Below are 7,591 nucleotides of genomic sequence, written 5' to 3' on the forward strand. Positions count from 1 at the left end.
CAGCTGATTCACTTTGCTGCATAGCAGAAACTAACTCAGCATTGGAAAGCAACTAGATTCCGATAAAAATTAATTTTAAAAAATAAATAAATATAATCTTTTGTTTTTATGCAAAAACATATAAAGTCTTATCTCAAAATAAAATCTCATCTCAAAAACAAGCTGTGTTGCCCTATTCCCTCCCCCATACCCCCAGGCCCACCTCTCCCCGCTTCCCCAGCAAGCCTGACCCCAGTCTCTGGCTTTGCTCTGAATGGACCCAGCGCAGCCCCACTCTTGTCACCCAAAGTGAACCCTCTGACATCCCTCCCGCAGCCCAGGACACGCGGTGTTGTCTTATCTCTCCCCGGCCGTCATGGAGGAGGCCAGGAGAGGGCTTCCAGTAAGAAGGGTGTCAGCGGAAAAGAGGAAGGGGGGAGGTGGCGGAGGAAAGGGGACGTGAGCTGCAGCCTCGGGTCAGTCTATGTTCCGCTGTCAAGCTCTTCTGTGGCCCTCCCTTGACCGGGGTCCCCAGTGAAGGCGTCCACAGGGCTTTAACTCCTCTTTGTCCAGCAACATAAGTTTCATTCGGACCACCACAGGCCAGACAGCAGCAACATGGGTTCTGTGACATTCGAGAAGCTGTTTGCATTTCACTGGGGAATGTATCAGGCGGGTTCTAGCTATATATTTGGATTTCCTCTTGAGTACATCTGTTGGGCTGAGACTGATATTATAGGGACCTATAATACACAGTCCTTTGTGTGATATTCAATATTAAATTAACAGCATCTGTAGTGTTTGTAACTTAAAAACTGCATGATAAAGGACAAAGAGGAAATAGAGATTTAAAAAACAATTTTTAAAAATGAGCAAAACCAAGAGCTGGTTCATTGAAAGAATAAACTAGACTGGCAAACCTCTGACCAGGCTCACCAAGAAGAGAGAGAGAATCCAAATAAGCCAAATAAGAAATGGAAAAGGAGACATAACAACTGATACCGCAGAAACACCAAATAACACAAGGGAACACTATGAACAGTTACATACCAACAAATTCGACAACCTAGAAAGAATGCACAAGTTTCTAGAAACATACAGCCCACCAACATTGAATTAAGAAAAAAACAGATCATTTAAACAGACTGATCACCAAAAGTAAAAAAAAAAAAAAACTCCAATTTTAAAAAGTAGTACAATAAATAAAATAACATCTGTAATTTAAAACCAAATGATCAGAGAGGAAATATAAGAAAATAGAGAGTAAAGGCAACTTTCTTGCTTGAGTTAATCCCTAATCCAGTGTGAACATAAGCAAGGCAAGAGGGGAAAAACGAGGCCAGCAGCAGAGAACAATAAACCCTCTGTCTACATCCACAGGTGGGCACTTCCCAGTTGACCAGGTCAAGTGTAGCAGGTGATAAAGTGAGTTATTGTGGAGGGGAATGGAAGACATGACAAGGTCTGACCCCCAGAGACACTGCCAAACTGAGACACCCGGTAGGGACTTGAGAGATTATTCCATTCACACATCCACCTCCCCAGCAGACAGCTGGGGATACAGGTCAGAGAGGAGGGTGCGGTTCCGCAGTTTGCAGGCACAGATTCAGAAAAAAACAAGTCTGCCCAGCGACGGGGAAGCTGCTCCATGTGACTGGACATGTGAGAGATTGGACGTGTCTTATCTTGAGGCACGAAAGGTAACGAGCAAATGCAGGCAGATGGATGCTGTTTCAACAGATCTCATTTCTCTGACCCTGGAATGAATTGTTCCAGGTGGTGATCCCATTTCGTCCCCCATTCAGGCAAATGCCATGGCTGAGTTTTGTTCTCATCCTTTGGAATATACGCTCTTTTTTTAGGGCAGTTTTAACAGTGGGCTCCGCAGATGGCTCAGTAGTAAAGAATCTGCCTGCCGATGGAGGAGACATCAGAGGGGCAGATTCGATCCCTGGGTCAGAAACAGCCCCTGGAGGAAGAAATGGCAACCCACTCCAGTATCCTTACTGGAGAATCCCATGGACAGAGGAGCCTGGTGGGCTACAGTCCGTGGAGTCCCAAAGAGTCGGACACAATTGCTCGACTGAGCACACACACAGAAGTTAACAACCAAATTGAGCAGAGAGCTCTCATATGCCTCCCCCAGCACATAATCTCCTCTACTACCAGCATCTTGCATTAAGTATTGTCACAATCAGTGAAGCAATATTGACATGTGATGACTAACAAAGGTCTCAAGTTTACATGAGGGTCCACTCCTTGGCTCGTGAATTCTATGTGGCTGTGTGTCCACCATTACAGTCTCTCCGAGAACCGTTTCACAGCCTTAAAGCTCCCTTGTGCTCCAGTGCTTGGCTGTGGGTGTCCTCCCAGCGCTCAGCTCCTCTCACTGTCTTAGACGGTGCCCGAGTGCCAGCAGCCACAGACGGCAGGGTGCAGGGCATGACTGTATGCTTGCAGGGCTGGCCCCGCCCTAAAGCCTTTGCCCTCCAGGGGTGTTGTTTCCTAGGACGTCCCCGTCTCCTGGTTCTCCTCGCCCCCAGCCACTCCTTCCACATTCTCATGACAGCTTCCTCTCAGTCACCAAGTAGCAGAGCCCCCTCCCACACACACACACAGACACACCCTGCAAGCCTCTTCAGAATTCCTATCCAGCATGACGTATAACTTCTTGAAAAGCGTTAAACCCCTATGCGGAGCAAGCACTCAGATATCGTTTTCATCAAACACATTCAAACAATTGCTTTTATTTTTTTTAAAGCTTTCAAGCTCTGTAGTGGTAGCGGTTTAGTCAGTAAGTCATATCCCACTCTTTTGCGACCCCATGAACTATGCGTAGCTCGCCAGACTCCTCCGTCCATGAGATTTCCTAGGCAAGAATACTAGAGTGAGTAGCCGTTTCCTTCTCCAAGGGGATCTTCCCAACCCAGGGACTGAACCTGGCAGGCAGATTCTTTACCAGCTGAGCCACCAGGGAAACCCTTCAAGCTCTGTAGTAAGTTGATACTAGGTGGCAAAGTTGAATGGTATTTGAAAGTTAAAGCTTATTTTTCCAAAAGTCAATACATAACACGCAGATGCCTATCCTTTTCATCCATAGCTATTGCCAACCCATCAGTGTCAGTAATTACAGATTTACAAGGTCACTGGAAGCTTGAGGGTTCACTGGCAGAAGCAGCAGGTGCGGAAACAATTCTCACCTCAGCGTTTTAAATGGATTTGAACTTATTTCCAGGCCCTGACGGTGCATCCACTCTGCCTGGGTCCAAGGGTCCCTCTCTCAGGCTGTTGGAGAAGGGTGGGCCCAGACGACAAGTCCTCCCAAGGGCCTTTATTTTGGAAAGTTCTTTAAGAACTTCATCACCTCTCAGTCAAAACCTCCCATGGGGTCACTCACCTCCTCTTCCATCTTTTCCTTCCCCAAAGAGATGTTTCATTTTCTCCTTCCCAAGGCAGACATTTCAGCTTATTTTTCTGGTCATGTTAAGTGAAAGTCGCTCAGTCATGTCCTACTCTTTGTAACCCCATGGATTATACAGTCCATGGAATTCTCCAGGCCAGAATACTGGAGCGGGTAGCTTTTTCCTTCTGCAAGGGATCTTCCCAACCCAGGAATCAAACCCAGGTCTCCCACATTGCAGGCAGATTCTTTACCAGCTAAGCCACAAGCAGAGCCCAAGAATATGGGAGTGGGTAGCCTATCCCTTCTCCAGGGGATCTTCCTGACCTAGGAATTGAATCAGGGTCTCCTGCATTGCAGGCAGACTCTTTACCAACTGAGCTATCAGGGAAGATTTGGTCATGGTAGCCTTCCCAAAATAAAAGCCCTTGGGAGGACTTGGGAGGACAACTTGGGAGGTATTGATTCTTGTCTGAGAGGTGATGAGCTTTTTTTAAGTGTATTTTATTGAACTACAGTTGATTTACAATGTGCGTTAGTGTCTGGTGTACAGCAAAGTGATTCAGTTATACATACGCTTATATATGTTAATATGCGTGGTTTATATACATATACATGCACTTATTAATCCCAAATTCCCTGTCCATTCCTTCCCCAACCTGCCTCCACCTTGGCAACCACAAGCCTGTTCTCTGTGTCTGTGAGTCTGTTTCTGTTTTGTAAATAAGTCCATTTGTGCCATATGTGAGATTCCACGTAAGTGATATCGTGTGATATTGGTCTCTGTCCAATTCCCTTCACTTAGTGTGATAATCTCCAGGTCCATCCATGTCGCTGCATCATTTCATTCTTTTTATGGCTGAGTAGTATTCCATTGTGCTTATATGTACCACGTCTTCTTTATCCATTCATCTGTTGATGGATTTAAGTTGCTCCCATGTCTTGACTATTGGAAATAGTATTGCTATGAACATAGAGTTCATGCTCTTTTCAAATTATAGTTTTCTCTACATATATGCCCAGGAGTGGGATTGCTGGATCATATGGCAATTTTATTTTTAGTTTTTTGAGGAACTTCCATACTGCTCTCCATAATGGCTGCACCAATTTATATCCCCCCTAACAGTGTAGGGGGGAGTTCCTTTTTCTCCAGAATTTATTATTTGTAGATTTTTGCATGATGGCTCTTCTGACCAGTGTGAGGTGGTTCTTCACTGTAGTTTTGAGATGTGGAGTTCTTAAAGTGGCCTGACAGTCTGTCTCACAGGACTGTCAGAGCATCAGATGGGATGCTGGGTGTAGACGCAGATTGTAGGTTGGGAAGAGCCGGACAGAAGCTAGCCGTCTCCTGCCCAGCATGTCGTCAGCTCCTTGAAGAGCAGGACTGTCCTTTTTCATTCTTAGGCTTCCCTAAAGACTTCCTACAAAGCACTGGCTGTAAGGTAGGCTTCCTATAAACACTTATGTGAGGATGAATTGGGGAAGAGAGAATCTGATTGGATATTAGGAAACGCGCTTTAACTGTCAGCAGAACAACACACAGGATGACGCTTTCAGGAAGGCCATCCCTCCTGGAGGCTTAGGCATTGATCTTCCTGACTCCAGGGATTGGATGGGCAAGATGGCGGGGGAAACCACTGTTGAAATGATATACCCTGAAGATGTACAGGTAGGGAACAGAGACCTTCTTCTGTAGACAGGAGCTTCACAGTCCCACAAAGCAGAGAAAACCCTGACCCACTCTGAGACCACCTCCCCACAAGGGAAGGGGCCAGGGCGGTTTGCCTTCCAACCAGACTGGAACTGGAGCCAATGCCCACATCCTCCTCCCAAGACACCTGCCCTGCGTCCCACCATGCCTTGGTGGGGGCTTGGACAACCCTCCCCATCCACCCTGTGAGTCTCCCTCAAGCCTCTCTTGCCCTCACGTCCTCCTGGACCACTGGGTCCACCCAGAGATCTGTCCCTCCTCCGGATGCCCTGCTAAGCCCCACCCACCCTGGCCATCCAGTCCCTCTCAGGTGGCAACTTGTAGGGAACAAATCACAGGATCATGGCGTGGGTCCGTTGAAGATAAGTTTGCATTGTATTCTGTAACTCCTCCCCTGCCCCTTCTGGCACAGGGAAGGCTCTCAGTACCCCTGCGGCTGGCTTTACAATGCTACCCACCATCAGATGCTCCTGAATGACTTGTACTTCAATTCTCAAAGCTGTTTCTTCGGTTCGCTGAGGCGTGGGGTTCTTTCTACGAACCATTCTGTGACTGTTCCTAAAGAAGGCTGTCTGACACATAGCATCAGTGGTGCTGGTTTCATCGCTCAGTCGTGTCTGACTTTTTGTGACCCCATGGGCTGTAGCCCGCCAGGCTCCTCCATCCATGGATTTCCCAGGCAAGAATATTGGAGTGGGTTGCCCTTTCCTCCTCCAGGGGATCTTCCTGACCCAGGGATGGAACCCAGGTCTCCTGCATTGGCAGGAGGATTCTTTACCAGCTGAGCCACCAGGGAAGCCCCGCATAGAGCATTGAATCTTCTCTCTAACCTGGGGCGTCAGCACCTTGTGTCTTAGAGACACATCCTGAGTCCAGGTGAGGAGCACTGTGCACCTTTGCTCCTGGTCCTTCCTCTCCTGCTCTGGTGACTTCAGCCCCAACCCGTGGTGGGCTCAGGACATGAAGCTTCAGACTCGACCACTCCCGGTATAAGCTGCGTGTTATTTAAACTGTCTTCACCAGCCTCCTCATCTACACAGAGGAGGTAACAGTTCCTCCCCCACAGAGTTACTATGAAGAATAAATGAGTTACATGTAAAGCGCTTAGTAAGCTCTCCGTAAGTGCCACGTGTCACCAGGATTATTATGGGGCCAGCAGCCTGGGGAAACTAAGACGCTGTCCCTGCTCTCCTGCTCATCTGCTTTGTGACTCCAGACATATAAACCCCAAGAGCTCCCTTTCTTCATGCAAAAAATTAAAATATTGTTAATGCCTGGTGTGTCTAACTCACAGGGTGGCTGTGAGATCAGATGAGCAAATACACGTGAAAAACGCTTTTATAAACTATGAAAACATGTATACATGCAGAATAACAAACACGAGCTTTCTGTGCCTGCATCTGTGTGACCTCGCACCCCGTGATGCCTTGTGCAATAGTTCCTGACTTTTCTCTGCCTCCTGTGTTAGCTGAGGGCTCCTGGGGCAGGCATCACATCTCTCTCCTCCAATCAGAAGACATATCCAGTCCCAGGACCCAGGCCCCCTAAGGACTAACTGTGGGGCCCCCTGGCCTGCAGCTCTGCTCCAGGGACCCTCCTGGGCGCTGCTCCCTAGGTATAGCCAGCAGACGTCCCATCTTCACAAGCTCTCTGAATTCAACTCCACGCTGCCAGGGAGACCACTATCCTGGTGGAGTGGCCCTGGGTAGTCCACATCAGGGAAACCAAGCAATCAAACCTCAGCATTTCATAAAGGAGCAGTGACTTTGGGTCTTTATCCTTCCTTCCCATCTCAAATCCTTCCCAAGGTGGCAACTTTGGCTTTGGGTGCCTCAGCCTCTGGCTCCCAAATCTTCACGAGGATGGAGTCTTGGAGGATGCCACGGCCTGATGCTGACCTGGGTTACTTCTGCATCCCTCCAGACACCCACCTAGCACTGTGCACAGAGAACGTTCTGGATGCACAGTTCCTGATTGGAATTCAAAACACTCGTTTGGGAGAGAAGCAAAATGAGTGGACTTGATGGGAGATTAATTGCACAGACGTCTGTCGACTGCATGGCTGAAGCTGGATTTTTTCAGAACTGCTGGCTGCCTTCACATTTCCTGGTGGAAGTGGGGCAGGTCAGCAGACAGCCCAGAGTCGTAGATAACTTTTGCCCACACATCATTCACTTTTGGGAGCGTTGGCTTGAAATTGAGGGGTGTGTGTGTTTATGTGTGTGTGTGTGCGTGTCTGGAACCGACGTGCCTTCCGTGAGCCTCAGAGATCCCTGTATTCTCTTCAAATGGGCTGATTACAACACAGAGGATGTGGACGGCGGAGTTTTTCCTGTTTGATGTCACACTGCTACCCTTTAAAAGTCCGAGGGGAAAAAAGGAGGGAATGCAGCTGAGGAGCCTCAGGCCAGAAACCAGCAAAGAAGAGGAGAAAGAGGCCGGCAGAGTCAGGGAGGCAGGGTCGGGTTTCAGACTCAGCACCGATCACTCAGAGAGCTGAG

Source organism: Ovis canadensis, chromosome 3, assembly GCF_042477335.2.
Source record: "Ovis canadensis isolate MfBH-ARS-UI-01 breed Bighorn chromosome 3, ARS-UI_OviCan_v2, whole genome shotgun sequence".
In the NCBI taxonomy this organism is placed as follows: domain Eukaryota; kingdom Metazoa; phylum Chordata; class Mammalia; order Artiodactyla; family Bovidae; genus Ovis; species Ovis canadensis.